The sequence below is a fragment of the Hemicordylus capensis genome, chromosome 3 (genome assembly GCF_027244095.1).
Source record: "Hemicordylus capensis ecotype Gifberg chromosome 3, rHemCap1.1.pri, whole genome shotgun sequence".
Classification (NCBI taxonomy): Eukaryota; Metazoa; Chordata; class Lepidosauria; order Squamata; family Cordylidae; genus Hemicordylus; species Hemicordylus capensis.
The window spans coordinates 194,568,719-194,586,945 of record NC_069659.1 but is presented as its reverse complement, the minus strand read 5'-3'; the positions used below and the strand labels follow the sequence as shown (position 1 = coordinate 194,586,945).

The window sequence follows — 18,227 nt, the reverse complement described above, 5'->3', positions numbered from 1 at the left end:
ACACACAAAATCAGCAATAGCAAATCGGAACCCCGGCAATTGTGAGCTGAACCAGACCACTAGTCCATCTGAATCAGACCATAGATCTATCTGTGGCTTTTCCAAGGTTGCAGGCAAGTCTCTCAACCCTATCTTGGAGATGCCAGGGAGGGAACTTGGAACTTTCTGCCTGGAAGCATGTAGATGGTCTTCCCAGAGCAATCCCATCCCCTGAAGGGAATATCTTACAGTGTTCACATGTAGTCTCCCATTAATATACAAACCAGGGTGGACCCTGCTTAGCAAAGGGGACAATTCATGCTTACTACCACAAGACCAGCTCTCCTCCAGTGGCCCAAAGGTTGGTGAACTACAAGATAAAGGCTGCAACTGTACTTTGCTTTCACAAGTCTGTGAAATTCAAACTGTCTCAAGCAGAAACATTATTAAGTCTTCATTTTTCCCTGAAACTTTTGGTGTGGTGGTGAGAGTGTCACACTTGTGAGAGTGTTATGATTTGTGAGACCCAGGTTCAAATCCCCTCTCAGTCATATAACTCACTATGTGACCTTGGGCCAGTCGCTATTTCTCAGCGACACATAACCTACCTCAAAGGATTGTTATGGGGATAATTGGGGAGAAGAAGCATGCACACTGCCCTGAAGTCCCTGGAGGAAGGACAACAAATAAATAAATGCAACAAATAAATATATCTACGCCTGAACATTCAGAGAATGGTTCAGAAATGTAAAATTTCCCATTGAGAAACAAACAACATCAAACCAAGAAACTGCAGAGCTGCTAGGGCAGGAGGAAAGAAATGTAGCACCCTGCGCCTCTCTTTTCAGGACAGGTCGTCAAAGGACATTTACCAGAAATTTTCATAGTCCTGTCATACCTCTTTTACTATGGGCCCGGTTTCCCAAGTCTGCAGGTGGTGGTTGTTTTTCAGTGCAGCCATGAATGAATAAAAACCCAAATAAAACACTTTTGACTTATTTATAATTCCCTTGCTCATTAAGACTCTCCTCTTAATGAATCTTCCAGGCTACAGACAATTGACATGCTATGTCTCCTGTTACAGGGGTGGGCTAGAAATGAACATCTTAGACAAGCTGATCAGCAAGCCCCATTGTTTTGACAATTGCAGCAGCACCAGAAAAAAAATGAGGGAGCAAAGAAGAGGCTCAATGCATTTCTGGGTGGGGAAGATGTGTCCCACCTATTCAATTGCTCAAAACTGAAATAAGGGAACAGGTGGGGGCAAAGTAGTAAAACGACTTGTCCAGGGGTGTAGCTATAATTGAGTGGAAGGGTTCAAAGAACCTGGGCCCCAGCTCCTGAGGCCCCCCGCACAGGGGTGCAGCAAGCTTGGAGTGGGCCCAGAGGCAAGATTTTAACACACACACACACCGCTCACTGAAGCTCAGCTCATGAAGTAAAGAAATCTCAAATGAGGCTGAATAGTGGTAACTAAAAGCATAGCAATATATATTGCTATGCTCTTAGTTACCACTATTCAGCCTCATTTGAGATTTCTTTACTTCATGAGCTGAGCTTCAGTGAGCTCTCATACACACACAGACACACACACACAAACGCTGCAATAGAACATCATCCTAAATTATTTTTTTAAAGGTTGTGTAAATTGTGGACGATGCAAGTCATTTAATGGTACTAGAGAAAGACAAGCTGTTCTGGTAGCTCCAGGTCTTAACACTCACATCCATTGCGGAGGATGAATACAACTGAAGGAAGCCCGGGTGGGTGTGTGGCTGGGGGAGTCAGTCATGTGACTTGGCGCTGGGGGGGACCCCAAGGCAGTGTGCCCCCAAACAACTGTCTCCCCTTGCCCTATTATAGTTACTCCCCTGCCCCTGCAGCTCCACCCCTGCCTATTTTCTTCAATATCTCCCTCACTCCAAGGGGCTGCTGGGGAGAGGGGAGATCAGGGCCCCCTCTCCGCTAGCTACGCCCCTGGACTTGTCTGAAAGGCCAGTTGCCCACCCAGTGCTGCCCTTGGATGTCAATGACACTGTGCTGTAGCCCTGAGCCAGTGCGATAATAATACGGGATAGAAATAGCCAAGCAAGCAAGCAGAGGACCGGGGGGCACAACTTATGATGGGATAACGAAGAACGAAGCCGCGGCGCCGGCACGTCCCCTCCCTTCTTCTGCCAGCCCCTCCTTCCCTCTTGTGTAGCCTCCTAACGGTGCTGCTACACCCGCTTCCTGCTCCTGCTCGGGAAGAAGAAGGCTAAATGGGCATTTCATCCTTCGCAGCCTGCCGGCTGAGCTCGGCTCCTCTCCGGCGGGCAGTGGACGAGGCTTCCAGAGGCATGCTAATGAGGTAGGAGGCGAGGCCGCCCATTGGCTGCCCGCTCGCGTCTCAGTGAAGTCAGGGCTTTTCTTGTCACCAGAGGCAAAACAGAGCTGCGAAAACTGCAGCGTGGAGCTGGAGGAGTTTTTGTCCAGCGAGCAAAGGAGGAGGAGGCCGCTGCTACTGCTGCTGCTGTGCAACTGCCGCTGCTTCTGCCGCCCGCGCAAGGTAAACGTCGAGTGGAGTCTTCTTTTTGCGCTGTAGGCCGAGTTGTCATGGCCGAGTTGTCATGGCCGATGGACTTTTCAAAGAACAAATCCCCTTAGTATTACAGGCGAGCCCACGCCTTGCGGCGGTGCCTGTGTGTGAGAGTCTGAAAGGCTAGCAAGCTGTGTGTGGCTTTTGCGGTAGCATTGTTGAAGCGAGACAAACTGTTGGATGAGGGGTGATGAATAGATCGCTGATAATGGAAGGACTTGGTGGGGAAGTTATCCCCCACCCCCCACTATATTAAAAAAAAAGCGAAAAGGCAAAGCATGAGCTAATCTATATTTTGTTTAATTCTATGTATAATTTGCACATTCAAGGTATCTGTGGACACTTTCAAAATCATCTCCCCGCACAATTGATCCCTGGACACAGGCAGGACAAATTCCGTCTTGATCAGAACGAATTCCCTGGATTCTAAAGAAATAACCAGCGGATGGAATCCATTTTAAGATTGGTGCCATTTATGGATTGCGACCTTGAAATAGGATGCGGGAGGGGAGATGATAGGTTAAAATATAATCCTGTCGTTGATGCAGAAGGAAAGACTATACTGTATGTATTGTTTCGAGGAGTACAGATGAAATTAACTGTATCTGTTGCTAGCAGCGGAGAAAGTAGCATCTTCTCTAGCCTCTGAGTGATCCAGGAAGCAGGGTGTATATTTGATATGCTGCAGCTGTTCATTCATTCTTGCATGCAGAGAATGTAATTACTAAAGGAGCAATCCACTGGGAAGATCACTTGTACAAGCCCATTCAGATAACGGAGGTAGAAAGAGTGCCCTAATGCATTGGTGCTTGAGTGCATGTTTGCAGCAGAGCAAGTGAATGCTGTACTTTGAGAAGGTATAGAACAACTGAATCCAGAATTTGTTGCTGGGCCAATGTTTGGGGAAATAGAAAAATTAGTGGTTGATGAAAATTCATTTTTTTAAAAAGGCTGTGTGTTTGGATGTTGACTGATAAAAAATTATTGGTGCATTCTCAGGATTTGGTGTGATCTGGGATTTGTTGATTTACATACAGAAGTATAAATACTTGTGGTTTCTCTCAATATATCTACCGTATATACCTGAATTGAAAACAATTCTGAATTTAAGAATACCCCTTAAAAATAGAGGTTAAATACAGGTTATGCCTGCATTTACTCAAAAGGAACAGGACTCTGAATTTTAGCTGACCTCCTGATTACTAATATATATATATATATTTAAAAATTGAATAAACCTTGGATTCAGATAAATACAGTAGTGGTCCACTTTAGATATTCCTTTTCCTTGAAAGCAAGATGAAACTCAAGATGTTTGTCAGTTCACACAAATAAATTATATCTGTGCAGAGAATAAAACTTGTATATGTGGCTTGCTCATAGTATTAGCATTCTAGGTCCCACAGACCTTGTAGATTTGAGGATGGGTGTGGGGCGGGGGGATACCAGTGTGCTGCTGTGTGAGAGAAGGCTCCCACTTATTTATTTATTGGTCTATTAGGGTAATGGAGAAACATCGCTCCAGTCGTGCTGTGCATATCCCATTTCAGCCAAAGAGTGTATTCTGTATCAACATGCCTTTTGTTTGATTTAAGAAAAGGGAATGGCTTGTTCAAATAATACATTTTCAGAGATGTGGATGTGCTTTTTCTGTCCTCTTGTTGTATGTGATGTACACACTAGCTCATTCAGTTGCATTCCTGTCTCTGGCAAAAAAATTTTTTCCAAGGAGACATCTGCTAACATCTGAAATTCCTGTCTCTTCCCTCTACCAGATTACTGTGATAAAGATGTGGATGCTTTTATGTGTTTCTCGCATCTTTGGATGACACAATGCACCCTTCTTCCATGCCTATGACATTTTGGAATTATTTTGTAAAATGTTCAAGATAGGTATACTGTTTTAACTGTCGGAAATATTACAAGTATACCTAAAAGAAAAGCTTTAACTGTCAAAGTAAACTGACTGCCTCCAATAGGTGTCCAAATACCTTCCTCATTTCCATAACTTGTCAATAAAAGATATTTTCTATACCACAGGTATAAAAAGTAAAAACAAGGCTCATCACTCAACTTTTTGGTCATTTGTTGCTGGGCTGCCTCAAATCTTAAGAATTACTTGCAAATGTCAACATTCATCAAAAGTCAGCATTCACCAAAGCCTCTATACGGACGCTCTCCCCAAAGGGGCAGTACATGATTACAGTGCTGAAAGTGGGCTCAGAAGTCATATCCTGGCATGCCACTCCTTTCCTCCACCACGCTGCTCATGGTTATGGTGGTGTACACCTGAAGAGGCAAAGGCCATAACCGTGATGGGTGCTTTCACAACTGACATCCTGTATGACTCTGGGCTGCTGATCACAAAGTGCCTACCATCACGGTTATAGCACTTGCCTCTTTAGACAAATGCTGCTGTAACCATGAAGAGTTCAATGAGGGGTGAGCGACTTGCTGGGGCGGGACTTCTGGACCCACTTTCGCCACTGTAATTGTATACAGTGCCTTTTAGGGTATCTGTATAGGGTTCAAATCTCTGATTTTTCTGACACCTACACATGCTTGGGATTGATGGATTCACCAGGAAATCAAAATAGGGTTATTCCATATCACCACAAATTTGGTGTGTGTGTGTGTGTGTGTGTGTGTGTGTGTGTGTGTGTGTGTGTGTATATATATATATATATATATATATACGCACCCTAAGACATTCAATAACTCAATTTACAATAAAAACAAAAAGGTTGACAGGTTTCCTTTGAAGCAGAGGTACATTAATGTATCCCTCAGTTCTAGATTCTAACTAGGAATTTGAACTTTGGCACACACTTGAGCCAAGACATCTTAGTCCTGTCCAGGCATTCTCAATTCATGGATGCTATATCCAAGTATGGCGCCAACAGAAGCATGCAAGAAGCAAGTCCACTCCCCCTATGCCAACATACTCCTCAACCAGCTCCCCCCACCCCTGTAGAGACAAATGCTGTACCTGAAGAGCAATCTTTCCCTTGACTGAGAATACTGGATGCCCAATATTCTCAGTCATGGGGATGATCTCTTCTTGGGCACCAAATTTATCTCTGCAGACAAACTCTATATCTCTGGAAAGCAGTGGGGACATGGATAAGGAGTGCAGGGCTTGTTGGGGTGCTCCTTTGGGCACTGTACAACCTGGGTACCATATCCATGGACTGAGAACAACCGGACAAGGCTCCTGATAACTAGCAGTGTAGATACCTGGATGTAGTCAAAGCTTGGGGCATAGTTTTACTCAGAATGGACCCCATGATGGCGTATGACAAGCCACACACAGGATGCACATTTTGTCAGTGGTACTGTCGCCTTAAATGATGCAGTGGGGAAGTGCTTGACTAACAAGCCTGCTGGTACTATATTGGGCAGCAGCAATATAGGAAGCTGCTGAAAGGCATCATCTCACACTGTGCGGGAGGAGGCAATGGTAAACCCCTCCTGTATTCTACCAAAGAAAACTACCGGGCTCTGTAGGCACCAGGAGTCGAAATCGACTTGACGGGCACACTTTACTTTACTTACTTCTGGAGCAGCTTTGGATGGGGGAAGGGAGATTTGCAGTGGCAGTGAAGAATGTAGCTATGATTACAGAATCAAGCCATATTTAGAATATATAAAAGCAGTGAATTCTTACCTACTTGTTTGTGTCATGAGGAAACATATACCAAAAACTTTTAAGAATACTTTGCTGAGAACAAAACTAGTAGGATTAGGTCAGGGATTTTAATATTTGCATTTTTTTTGGTAGATCAGGTTCATAAAATACATTAAATGCCAGAAGATTAGAATATTTCATATTATTGCTATATATTAAAGATGGATATTGGATTAGAGTCTCCCCCTGCCCCCTAGTTCTTTTCAGCTGTATATATTTATTGGGTGAAGTGGTCCCTCTAATTTTTTTCATCTCTGTGCAGAATGAGTTTTGTTCTGGGTGGCAGTATCAAGGCACTGTGTACACACATGCATTCAGAGTGGGGCCTTCAACCTGAGCGGGATCTAAAATTAACTGAATGGACATCAGAAAACATGGGAGCCTGTGCACACGCCTTAGAGGGAACATTGATTGGGTGTATTTTTAACTTCCAAGCTGTTCTGGTGCTATCTTGCAGATTAGATAGACTGAGTAGTAAGAAGCCATGTAAGCAACTGCACTGTTGAGAAAATCTCAGTGAAGAAAGAAACAAAACAAAATGTTAAGACTGAACCACTGTTCCCTCTAACAGGGATTCCTAGATGTTGTTGACTACAACTCTCAGCATGCCCAGCTGCAGGGGCCTTTGGCTGGCGATTCTGGGATTTGTAGTCAACAACATCTGGGAATTCCTGTTAGAGGGAACACTGGTCTGGACTGACTAGAAGGAAAGCAAACTACTGAAAGAATACAAAATAGGGTGTGCACGGACTGCGGTTCAATCTGTGGTCCAAATTTGGCAGCCAGGTTTGCCAGGTTTGGCGGCCAGGTTTGCCCGAATGTTGAACCAGACTGTCAACCACGGCGGCTAGAATAGTATATGTGCAGAAATGGAAGGACAATGAAATGCCCTCAAAAGAAGTTTGGTTGATAAAAATTTTGGAATATGCTGAGATGGCAAAACTTACTGTACTGATAAGGGATGAACACTTGGAATCTTTTAAAGAAGATTGGAAACCATTCTTACTATACTTAAAGAACTATTTTTCTAATATGGACCTTTCAGCAGGGTTTGAAATTTAGTAATAATAGCAGGTTGGGTAGAGTAAAATTGAGTTTGCAATGTGTAGGATATAGGTTTTGAATTACTATAGCAATGGTTGACTTGTATAGTTAACAAATCGCGCAGATTGGTGAGTGGGGAGTCAATATTTACTTAGATGTAATGGGATTGTTAAGGTATTGTAAAAACCAATAAAAAATTTAAAAAGTGAATGTTGAACCAGAGTGGTGGTTCGAGGCAGCACGGGGGCGGGGGGCAGCCATGGTGGCACCTTTAAAAATAAAGCTGCAGGTCCTTAGTAACTCCTTACCAGCATAACTTCTGCTCCAGGCAGTTTCCTGCAGCCGCAGTGTTTCCCCCAGCAGCCCATTCCACTGCAGTGGCGCAGCTCTGTCACTCACCTGGCCTTCGTGCATGCACAGAGGCCAGGTGAGTGATGGAGCCATGCTGCCACGGCACGAACTGCTGGGGGAAATGCCACAGGAGACTGCCTGGAGCAGCAGTGAGACTGGTAAGGAGTTACTAAGTACCTGCAGCTTTACTTTAAAGGTGCTGCTTACTGCACCCCCCCCCCTTGTGCAACCTCGAACCACTGGTCCGATTCAAGGTTCAGCTGAACTGGTCCACTGGACTGATCCAGATTCGGACTGCTGATCGAACCACAATCCATGCATACCCCTATTACAAAATGCTGTAGTTATATACCCCAGATGTAGGCAGCTTACTTCTGCAAAGATTGGGGGCTGGATGGTTTGAAGACACAGTTTTAGTTTTATGTAGTGCTTTTCTCTGCTTCCCTCCCCATTGTCATGGCCAGCTGCCCCTTTCCATTAGGGTGTCCTGGATCTGATGACTTCTGTTCCTTCTCCTAGTGGTGTTGCTTGCTTCAGCCCAAGTGACAAGCTGGGCATTTTACAAAAATCATGTAATGATGGAGATATGATGGTGTCTAATAAAGAGCGGCAGGAGCTGTTTCAAAACTGATAGATGGGTCCTGGGATAATGTTTCATTTGACCAGTGGTCGATTGGCTGGCCATTGCTCGCTGTGCCATGTTCTTTCACACTATTTTTGATTTGGACTTCGGAAAACTACTGGTTTAGTGCAGGCCTAGACAAAAAATCTATCAATTCTCTACCTCATAATACTGCACACATGTTTTTAATGGTATGTTTGCTTGTTTACAAACACTGCCAACCTTGTGAGTGAAAAGCTCTGAGATATTATTAGGGAAACCACTAATGCTTTAAAAAAAAATGTTTCCTGTCATTTTGAATGCAAATAGAGAAATCCATTGCAGTGAATTCTCAGTGATGTGATCAGCTGCGATAAACAGGAAGCAAAGTACAAGTAATTACAAAAAATATAGTTTAGACTTTAATGTGATTCATAATAGGCCATGCCTCTCTAGGAACAAGGAGTTTCTATAACATTGCCAAAACCTCCAATGACTGCAAAGGGCTAAGAAACCATATATAACTTTGCCATCTTCTAGGAATGCAGGAAGTTTTCCATTGTGCATAGCATGCATGAGGCATAATAGTTATTATTAGGCTGAAAAAACATATCCAAACAGGAAACTGGAGCTCTAGGGCTCTTCTTGCTGGCTGTCTATGACAGCTAGTCAGCTTGGGCATTGAAAAAAATGAATGCAGAAGTTCTAGTCCTTCTGTGTGACTGGCATCTCCTTCAGGACATTGCCAAGTTATTTTCTCCCTCTCCTCAGGTGTACCAAACAAGATGGTTTGTGTGGATGTGCGTACATGCACCTGCTCCCTCAATGTGTGCATGGACAAAATGTTGCCCCCACTGCAACAGTGCCAAGTATGCTAATAGGCTCAATTCAGCACTTTCCTTTAAATCTCAGCAAAAAAATTCTACAGTAGAATGTAGCTACGGAAGCCTGTTTTCCCCATCCCTTCAAGATACCGAACCCTCCGTTTCCTCTCTTTGCTTGCTGTTCTGCAAGCCAGCTCCTTCCACCCTCTCTTTTTGCTGGATCTAGAAGAAATGTGTGGTGGGAACCACTGAGAAAATAAATGGAATTGCAGTAAGGATGGCCAGAGGTAGTGCAGCAGGGGCCAGATTTAGGAGCAAAATAGACATGACAGCAGGAGAGTTAATCATGGATTAATCAATTGGAATTGGAGCCATGGTGCTGGTGGAGGAGGTTTAATTATTTCCTTCCTACTGTTTTCTATATCCAAATGACCTCCCAGAGCTGCTTGTTGTGTGGCAAGAATGAAAAGGCTGTAGAGTACATGCCAAAAGCATATATCTGGGAAGACAGTTCTGTATTGCACCATCTTCTGATAGAATTTCAAAATCTGGGGGAGCTAGAAAGGCCACGCAGATCTGATAATTCATTTTGCCACCTGGAAGTTTTGCTTCTTCTTTTAGAAGGGCTGCACCATGCCGTCCACAAGGACAGAATTCGTAGAGCAATAAATTATTAAGAAGCTCTGTTTAATATTTTACATTTCCTTTTCAATACTGGTTTAAATGACTTATGTGGATACCTTCCTTTTCTTAGAAGAATATCCAGTATGACAGCTGAGGGGTGGCAAACCTCAGTGAGCAACTTGACCCTCATACTGCCTCCAGGCCACCAAAAGCCAACTGACTTTTCTTAAAAATAAAATAAAATCATATCCCCCTTTTAGAAAGCATTCTTATGAGCTCTAGCAAGTCTTGAGGGGAAGGGTGTTCCCGAGTTGAGGGACAAAGAATGCCTCTTTGTGCATCCCTGCAATCTAAAGGAAAACATCTCTTGTCAGACTTCAAGGTCATGCTGGAACATATGGGCAGATAGCCTATTGGAACTTGGCTGCTTAGAGCTTTATGGGTCATTATGAGTATCCTGACTCAATCTCAAAAGGCAACAGAAAGAAAGAGCAGATGCTGGAACATTTGTGTAATATGCTCCTACTCTGTTCCTGCTGAAGGTTACTTTGTTCACTGCCCTGGGCATCTTTTTAGAAACGTGTTATATAAGTTTTATAAAATCTTCTGAACTGCCATGATTGGCAATAACAGTTTGGGCCAGTAAATCTTGTGGGCCTGTTTTTTCTACCATCAAGGTTATGTTGGCATAACATCAGCATAATGTAGTGAGGATTCCATATTTGCTCAGCACAAGACTGGAGGAGAAAATAAGAGCAGTAAAACAACCGCAGCAAGTGCTGCTCTACCAGCCACTCTCCCAGCATCCATGGCAACACTGCTGGCATGCAGACGATGCCTCTGCTGAGCCAGGCATGGAAGAAGCCAATCCACTCATAGAGATGATGTGGAGATACGCCCATGACATCACCACAGAATACAACATATAACTTGCCTGAGCCAAGGATGACACTGCATGAGCCACTGTGGCAAAGGCAGCAGCAGGCCTGAAAGAGAGCTCCTCCAGGAACCCCGGCACGAGGGGCTTTGAATCTGTTAGATGGTTTATACATACACCCAGATAATAACCCCCTTGTTGAGTTCATAACATAAAGGGCTTAAATATAGCTTCCTTGGAGTGGGGCAGCTTATAGAACAAACACACAGGATCCCCAGGGCAAGGGGTTTAAGTGTCCCCATTTGGGAACAATATCACCTGCAGGAAAGTACCCTTTTGCCAAAGGAGGAACTGGGACAAGGAACCAGGGTACCTCAGATAGTGAAAAATTCTGGTAGCTCACTGCATAGACACCCAGTATCGGAGTCGAGCAAGGCAGATTCAGGCCTTGCTTTTATGCTTTTAATAACAGCCTTACACAGAGAAAGTAAAGCAAACTAGCGGAACCCGCACAGAGCATCTGTGCGACCGTATACTCCTGCTCCAGTCCCCGCTGCCCTCTGTCTGGGCCCCGCTGCCGCGCCTCCTTCTTACCATGGCAGCAGGTCATTTTCTCTCCCTCTGTGTGGTGATGGGCCATTTTCGGCCTGGCCTCGCCACCACCGTGCCTCTTCCTCACTGGGTGGTGGGCTGCCATTTTCAGCTGGGACCAGCCGCCACTGTACCTCCTCCTGAGCCCACTGGTGGCCTCCTCCGGGCGAAGGGGCTTTGCCCACCACCTGGCTTCCTTCCTGCCTGCCTGCCTGCCTGCCTCCCTGCCAGCCATTTTCAGATGGCGTTGCCGCTGCCGCGTCGCCTCCTAAGCCCATTGCCTGGGCGGTGGGCCACCATTTTTGGCTGGGCCCCGCCACCACTGCACCTCCTCCTGAGCCCACTAGTGGCTCCCTATCTCCCTCCTTCCCTCCCTCCCAGCCATTTTCGGGCTGCCGTGCTACCCCCACGTCACCTCCTAAGCCCGTTGTCTGTCCTGAGGCTGAGTAGCAGCTCCGCCCCCACCTTTTTGTTGGTCGTGGCTGCAGTGGGGGCGGGGCTTACCAAACATCCACATGCATCCCCTCGCGTCCCCACGCAGTTCTCTACTCAGTCGGCCGTAAGATAATTAAATATATAGATGCCGTTTTCTTTCACTAAAGGTAAAGCCGTGTTGTTGAGTTGGTGTCGACTCCTGGCGACCACAGAGCCATGTGGTTTTCTTTGCTAGAATACAGGAGGGGTTCACCATTATTTATTTGATTGATTGATTGGTTTCTATACCGCCCTTCCAAAAATGGCTCAGGGCGGTTTACACAGAGAAATAATAAATAAATAAAATGGATCCCTGTCCCCAAAGGGCTCACAATCTAAAAGCAACATGATAGACACCAGCAACATTCACTGGAGGTACTGTGCTGGTGGTGGGTAGGGCCAGTTGCTCTCCCCCTGCTATATAAAGAGAATCACCACGTTAAAAGGTGTCTCTTTGCCAAGTTAGCAGGGGATTGCCATCTCCTGCGCAGTATGAGATGATGCCTTTCAGCATTTTCCTATATTGCTGCTGCCCAATAGGGAAACATACCAGCGAGGATTCGGACCAGCAACCTCTTGCTACCTAAGCAAGTTACTTCCCCGCTGCACCATTTGGTGGCTTTTATTTTTTACTTTCATCTGCTACTTTACCTCTATACCATGAAGAGCTTCATTTGCTTAAGTTTTGCACATCAGGCTGCTGTTGAAGGCATGGAACAGGGCCAGTAAAAAAATGTTGGCAGGCCTACAATCTTGAGATAAGGTAAATAAATGTGAAAAGGGTGAGAACATGGTGTGCTTTGAGTTTTCCAGGGGAGGAACTCCAGATAAACCAGATGGGAATTTGCTCCATTACTGCTTAGCATTGCCTGCAAATGGGATCCTGATAATTCTTTATTTCAAGATAGACTTGGCTCTCACTTTAAAACTATAGATAGTAATGATATTTCCAGAAATTGCAAACTTTGTCCAATGTGTAGGCAGTACTTTTATTTATTTTTAACTATTGTATGAATAAGAAATATAACAAGAAAAAGAAATAATAAAATAGCAAAGGAATAATCCAGAAAAAGGGCCTCTACAGGGAGAAAAAGGTAAAAACTGGAGGAGCTGAGAGGAGTCAAACTATCCGTCGGCCATGTTCACTATTGTATGTATATCATACTTTTCAGCCAAAAACCAAACACCTTTCTCAAAGCAATTTACATAGCAAAAGAAATAAAGTCCCCTTTCCCTAAAGGGTTCACAGTCTAAATGCATTTGCACACGCTACTAGGGATGTGCATGAATCTGTTTTTTTAATTCAATTTGTACCCAAAACAAATCACTCCTGATATGTTTTGTGTACAAATCTACCCCCCAGATCACCCCAGATTCGGTTTGTATTTGATTTGATTCAGATTTGGGTAGATTCAGAACACTTAACAAGATCCTAGTGGCACCAGATTTGGGTGGCACCAAATTTGGGTGGTCCCCATGAGTGCCACCTACCCCTCAAAGTTCAAGGCAGTGGGACACTTGGTTGATTTCTACTGAATTATTTTAGTTTTTACTGATTTTGAACATTTCCACCATAGGAAATAATGGGAATTCGATGTCACCATATTCTAACCCTAACACGGATCTCCAGCTTTCATTTTAAAAGAAAAAGCTAAGCTCTAGCCCTTGTAGAAGTGGAGTTATGGAGCAAAATGTGCGGTCATTATTTTTCAAGTGTTCAGATTCTTTGGTGTATAATAACTTTTCCTCATAATGAATCCCTATGAGGATTCATTGCACACCTTCATTTCTTCTGTTCATTTTGACTATCACTGGACAATGCCAACTGTCAACTGCCATGTGTCAACTGCACCCCCCTCCCCCACATACAGACACACACTGGGTACTCAATTTATTTTTTAGGTATTTTTGAAGTGTTTAGATTCTTTTGTGTCTTCATTACAAATCTTCATTTGTTCTGTTGATTTTGACCCCACTGCTTTGCAGGTGGAGGTGGGGAATTAGCGGCATCCCATGTTCCAACTACCCCCAACCCACAAGCTTCTGGGTACTTGGTTTATATTTTAGGAATTTTTGAGGTGTTTAAACGCTTTGGTATGTAATGAATCCTCATAGGGATTCATTATGAAGAAAGGTTATTAGACATCAAAGAGCCTAAACACTTGAAAAAAATCCTAGAACATAATCTGAGTAGTACCCCACTGCCTTGTGGGTGGAAGGGGGTGTATTTGGCACATGGCAGTTGACAGTTGGCACTGTCATGGGAGGAGAGCTGGTGTTGTGATAGCAAGCATGACTTGTCCCCTTAGCTAAGCAGGGTCCACCCTGGTTACAAGTGAATGGGAGACTAGAAATGTGAGCACTGTAAGATATTCCCCTCAGGGGATTGAGCCACTCTGGGCAGAGCATCAGAAGGTTCCAAGTTCCCTCCCTGGCATCTCCCAAGATAGGACAAGATTTTTTTTTTTAATAGGACAAGATTTTTTTATTGAACCAACAAACTACCAAAGCATACAGTACGTTTCCAAAGCACAATTATATACAAAGTGGTTGTTTGTACATGGTATATCTACAAAGATTTACACACAAGGATTTGGAAACCCACAAGGTTATGAGGTATATGCAGGTAGTACTGTAACTTGGGGGTGAGGGATTACAAGGCACATCAGGTAATGGGGGGGGGGTTTACGTCCAATGTCCATTTCCATAATTTGTCCCATTGTTGTTTAGAAGAGATACTCTTGTCTTTTTGCACGGAACCATACAAACTTTCCCAGAAGAGATTTACTGTCTCATCTGCGTGAACCTCTTGGTCGCGTCTTCCCTCCCTATTCCTATGCAGAAGCATTGCATAAATGACATACAGGTTGACTAACCTGATTACGAGAAGGGGAACGTTCCAATTCCCTAGTATGAGGGCACCTGTTCCATCCCATTTCCTTGAAGGTTTCTTTCTGGGACTTCGAAAAGAGGTTCTATCGCTCAAACCTGAGGTTAGTTCTTCCCAAGTCTCTTTTTCCAAATCAGGCCACTCTAACAGCTTGCTTACTCCCTGCCATACTCTTTTGGAAACCACACACTCTTTAAAGAAATGTGAATGGGTTTCCCTGAATGTTTTGCCTAGCTCACTAGCTTTCTGTTTGCAGGTCATTTTAGGACACTCTTGCTCGTCCTCTGGGAGCCATGGCTTAGCCGCATTAAGTGGCAGTACTTGGTGGTATAAGCGCCACCTTATTTCCCATAAATGGAAAGGGACTTTTTTCTCCTTAAAGAGAGCGATAGGGTGATCGGGTTGCAACAAGTACTGTGAGGTGCGGTGTTTGTAGCGGTTCTAATCCGGTTTTTAAAAACCCACTTCTAGAATCTCTCCATAAATTGTTTTCCTTAGCTGCTTAACTGAGGAGGATCCTTTAAATAGATCCGGTTCAACCTTCCATTTTTAAAGTGTGAATAACAAATCTCTCAAGTAGTCTGGGTGCTCTCTTTTTAATACTTGTGTGATATTACCGTTGAAAGATCCTTTCCCCCACCATGCTATGCCCCATGCTGACTTGCGCCAACGCAGAGCGAAAAGCGAGACCCAGGTTTTTTGCAGGAGGTTGGACATATTATGGACATCCACAAAAATCCAGTTTCCAAAATTGTAGGACATGAATTCAGTTACAAAATAAGGTTGCAGGGCAGGTAGGGCTAGGCCTCCCCGCTCAACCTCCTTAAATGCTACCGCACGGGCCAAAGGGAAGGACACTGTGTGCCATACTAGATGGAAGATCTGGCTTTCAACTCTCCGAAGGAGATCGAGCAGGGGAGGATAGACTACCGCCAGGTTATGCACCGGGGGTATCAGGTAAGTCCAGATATAAACTGGTTTCTGGTACATGGCAAGGCTCCATTTTTTCCACATGGTGATTTTAAGCATTAAACAGACTGGCAGCTGCATCTCCAAGATAGGGCTGAGAGAGATTCCTGCCTGCAACCTTGGAGAAGCCGCTGCCAGTCTGTGAAGACAACACTGAGCTAGATAGACCAATGGTCTGACTCAGTATATTGCAGCTTCCTATGTTCCTATGTTCCACTGTCCAAAAGACAGTCAAAATTAATAAAAGATATGGAGGTGAATGAGGGATCCCTCATAGGGATTCACTGAGGGAAAGTTATTATACACCAAAGTATCCAAACACTTGAAAAATAGTGACCACACATTTTGCTCCATAACTCCACTTCTAGAAGGGCTAGAGCTTAGCTTTTTTTTTTTTTAATGAAAGCTAGGAATCTGGGAAAATTAATAGGAGAACTCCGGATCTCAAATCGATTCAAATTGAATCAGCAGAATTCAATTTGTATCCAAATCTAGCCAGTGGACCACAGGGTTTATTTGTTTTGTCTCCAGATCACCCGAATCAGCTAGATTTGGGTACAAATAGATTTGTACCCAAATCAGTTTGCACATCCCTACACGCTACCACCCCCATCAGCAACAGCCACTGGAGAGATGCTTTGCTGACTTGAAACACGACCCCATTTCTCTCCTCCTGACTTTAGCAAGATTGCTGTACCAATTGCCTTTAGACCATGCCCTGGGACCAGTTAATCCAATTAAAGGGATTCCCTCCCACCGCTCCAGTTCATAAGCCAGTTAATTTGTTTGTTTACAACAAGCTTTATCTTCTTTAAGAAGAATAGCCACATTATGCTGTTGCACCCAAAAGAACAGAACAGAATCTTGTGACACTTTAAAGATTAACTACTTTATTATAGTGTAAACATTTATGAACTACAGTTAACTTTACTGGATGCATGAGCTGTCATATTTGCTTGGGATGTGTATGTATGCTGCCCTTTTGGAAAATGGCCTCTGATATTAAAAATTGTTTTGGGTGATAAATGCCTGGTTTGTTTTTGTTTTCAATATCAAACTTAATAACTGCAAAAAAAAATAAAATAATAAATCCCCTGCAAAAATACATGTACAAAATTATGTATCTGTAAAAAATGGATTAACACAGTGTGGCAGATAACCCAAATGATAAAATGAATGAAGTATGTATACAGGTTACTGGTCATAGACTGTAATAAAGGACTTGGAACTTGAAATGTATACAATTAAGGGATGGGAGAAACAAAACTTTTAATATAATATACGATCTCAGCCTTTTAACATCTTTTTTGGAAATTAAATTAAAACAGATGTCAGGGTACATAGATGGTTTTTCCAGTTATATAATTACTGTCAATTATTATCTTTAATGAAGCGAGGTGTTTAAATGATATAGAGTATTTATTACTTATTTATAATATGTTTATTATATGTGCCAAGGGGTTGCCTTTGGGAATGTGATTCTGGATGTGTGATTTTGGGATGTTTGCTTTTGGAAGGTGATACGGATTTTAAAATGAGGAAGATTTAAAACCCAAACCAAAACATGGAACCTTTCCACACAGAAGACTTCTTTGCATGCCAGCCACCTCCTTTTGGTCACTTGCCCTGTCCTCATCCTACTTCTATGGGCTGGATGCCCAGCTGATGGGAGAAGGGTGTGCAAGTGTTTCCAAATGTGTGCCTTCCTTCCATTGGCCGACTGATGGAAGGCAGATGGGTGGAGGGTGAGTGGCTGAAGGTGGTAGCAGTTGCAGTTGGCCACTGCTGCAGTCCGGGGAAGGGGAGAGCTCGGCAGCTCCTCCTGTAGGCTTTGCAACTCCCAAAAGCAGGGCACAATGGGTTTTTGAGCCTGTCTGCTCTATTACGGCTCTGCCCCTGGTGAGGTGCTGGAAGACTAAAGGTAAAGTGTGCCGTCAAGTCGATTTTGACTCCTGGCACCCACAGAACTAGAATACAGGATTGGTTTACCATTGCCTCCTCCTGCGCAGGATGAGGTGTGCCTTTCAGCATCTTCCTATATCGCTGCTGCCCAATATAGTACCAGCGGGGATTCAAACCGGCAACCTTCTGCTTGTTAGTCAAGCATTTCCCTGCTGCGCCACTTAAGGTGCTGCTGAAAGACTGGTGATAGGCAAATATCCCTGTCTTAAAGTTACAAGTTAACTTTGTCCTGGTCTTCAAAAAAGGGGGAAATTAGGAACCTACAGACCTGTCAGTCTTTCTGTGAGCACTTAGAAAACAATGTGGTGACTAGTAGGAGCTAGCATGGATTTGTCAAGAACACGTCATGATATCAGACTAATCATAACTAATCAGGGCAGATTAGTGCAGAGGGCAGAACTTGAATCAATGTGTTGAAATTACAAGGAAGCAGATTTTAGTTAGCCATTGGAATTTTTTTCACTGTAAGGGAGTTTGACTGTGAAACAGTCTGCATCATGTAGTGGTGGTTTCTCTTTCCCTGAAGATTCCCCAAAAGAGGCTGACAGCCATCAGCTGGGATGGTGCTAGAAGTTTTCTGCACCAAGTAGGGATCTAGAAGACCTTCATTCCATGATTCTATAAGAACGGAGCTTCGACATGTAGCAGTTCTCACTGAGGTTTACTTGTACTCAGGTTGCTATTTTCCCTCTGCTCTTGGGGCAAAATGTTGCCAGTTGTTTCCAAGTATCTCCCTCTGTTCCTCCCAATGAGGCAAAAGCTGCAGGTGCCTGCT

General features: G+C 43.9%; 1 protein-coding gene across 15 annotated transcripts in view; it reads left to right on the top strand.

Moving 5' to 3' along the window:
* Positions 1–2,417: 2,417 nt before the first annotated feature.
* SORBS1 (sorbin and SH3 domain containing 1) overlaps positions 2,418–18,227 on the top strand; it is a 304,285-nt gene continuing 288,475 nt past the window's right edge. For 13 of the 15 annotated variants that reach the window (XM_053307125.1, XM_053307131.1, XM_053307123.1 and 10 more), the window contains exon 1: positions 2,440–2,527. The gene's annotated coding sequence lies outside the window, so the exon portion shown is untranslated. Of the gene's footprint in view, positions 2,528–18,227 lie in introns of all 15 variants that reach the window. The other 2 variants (XM_053307082.1, XM_053307080.1) reach the window with 2 other exon arrangements.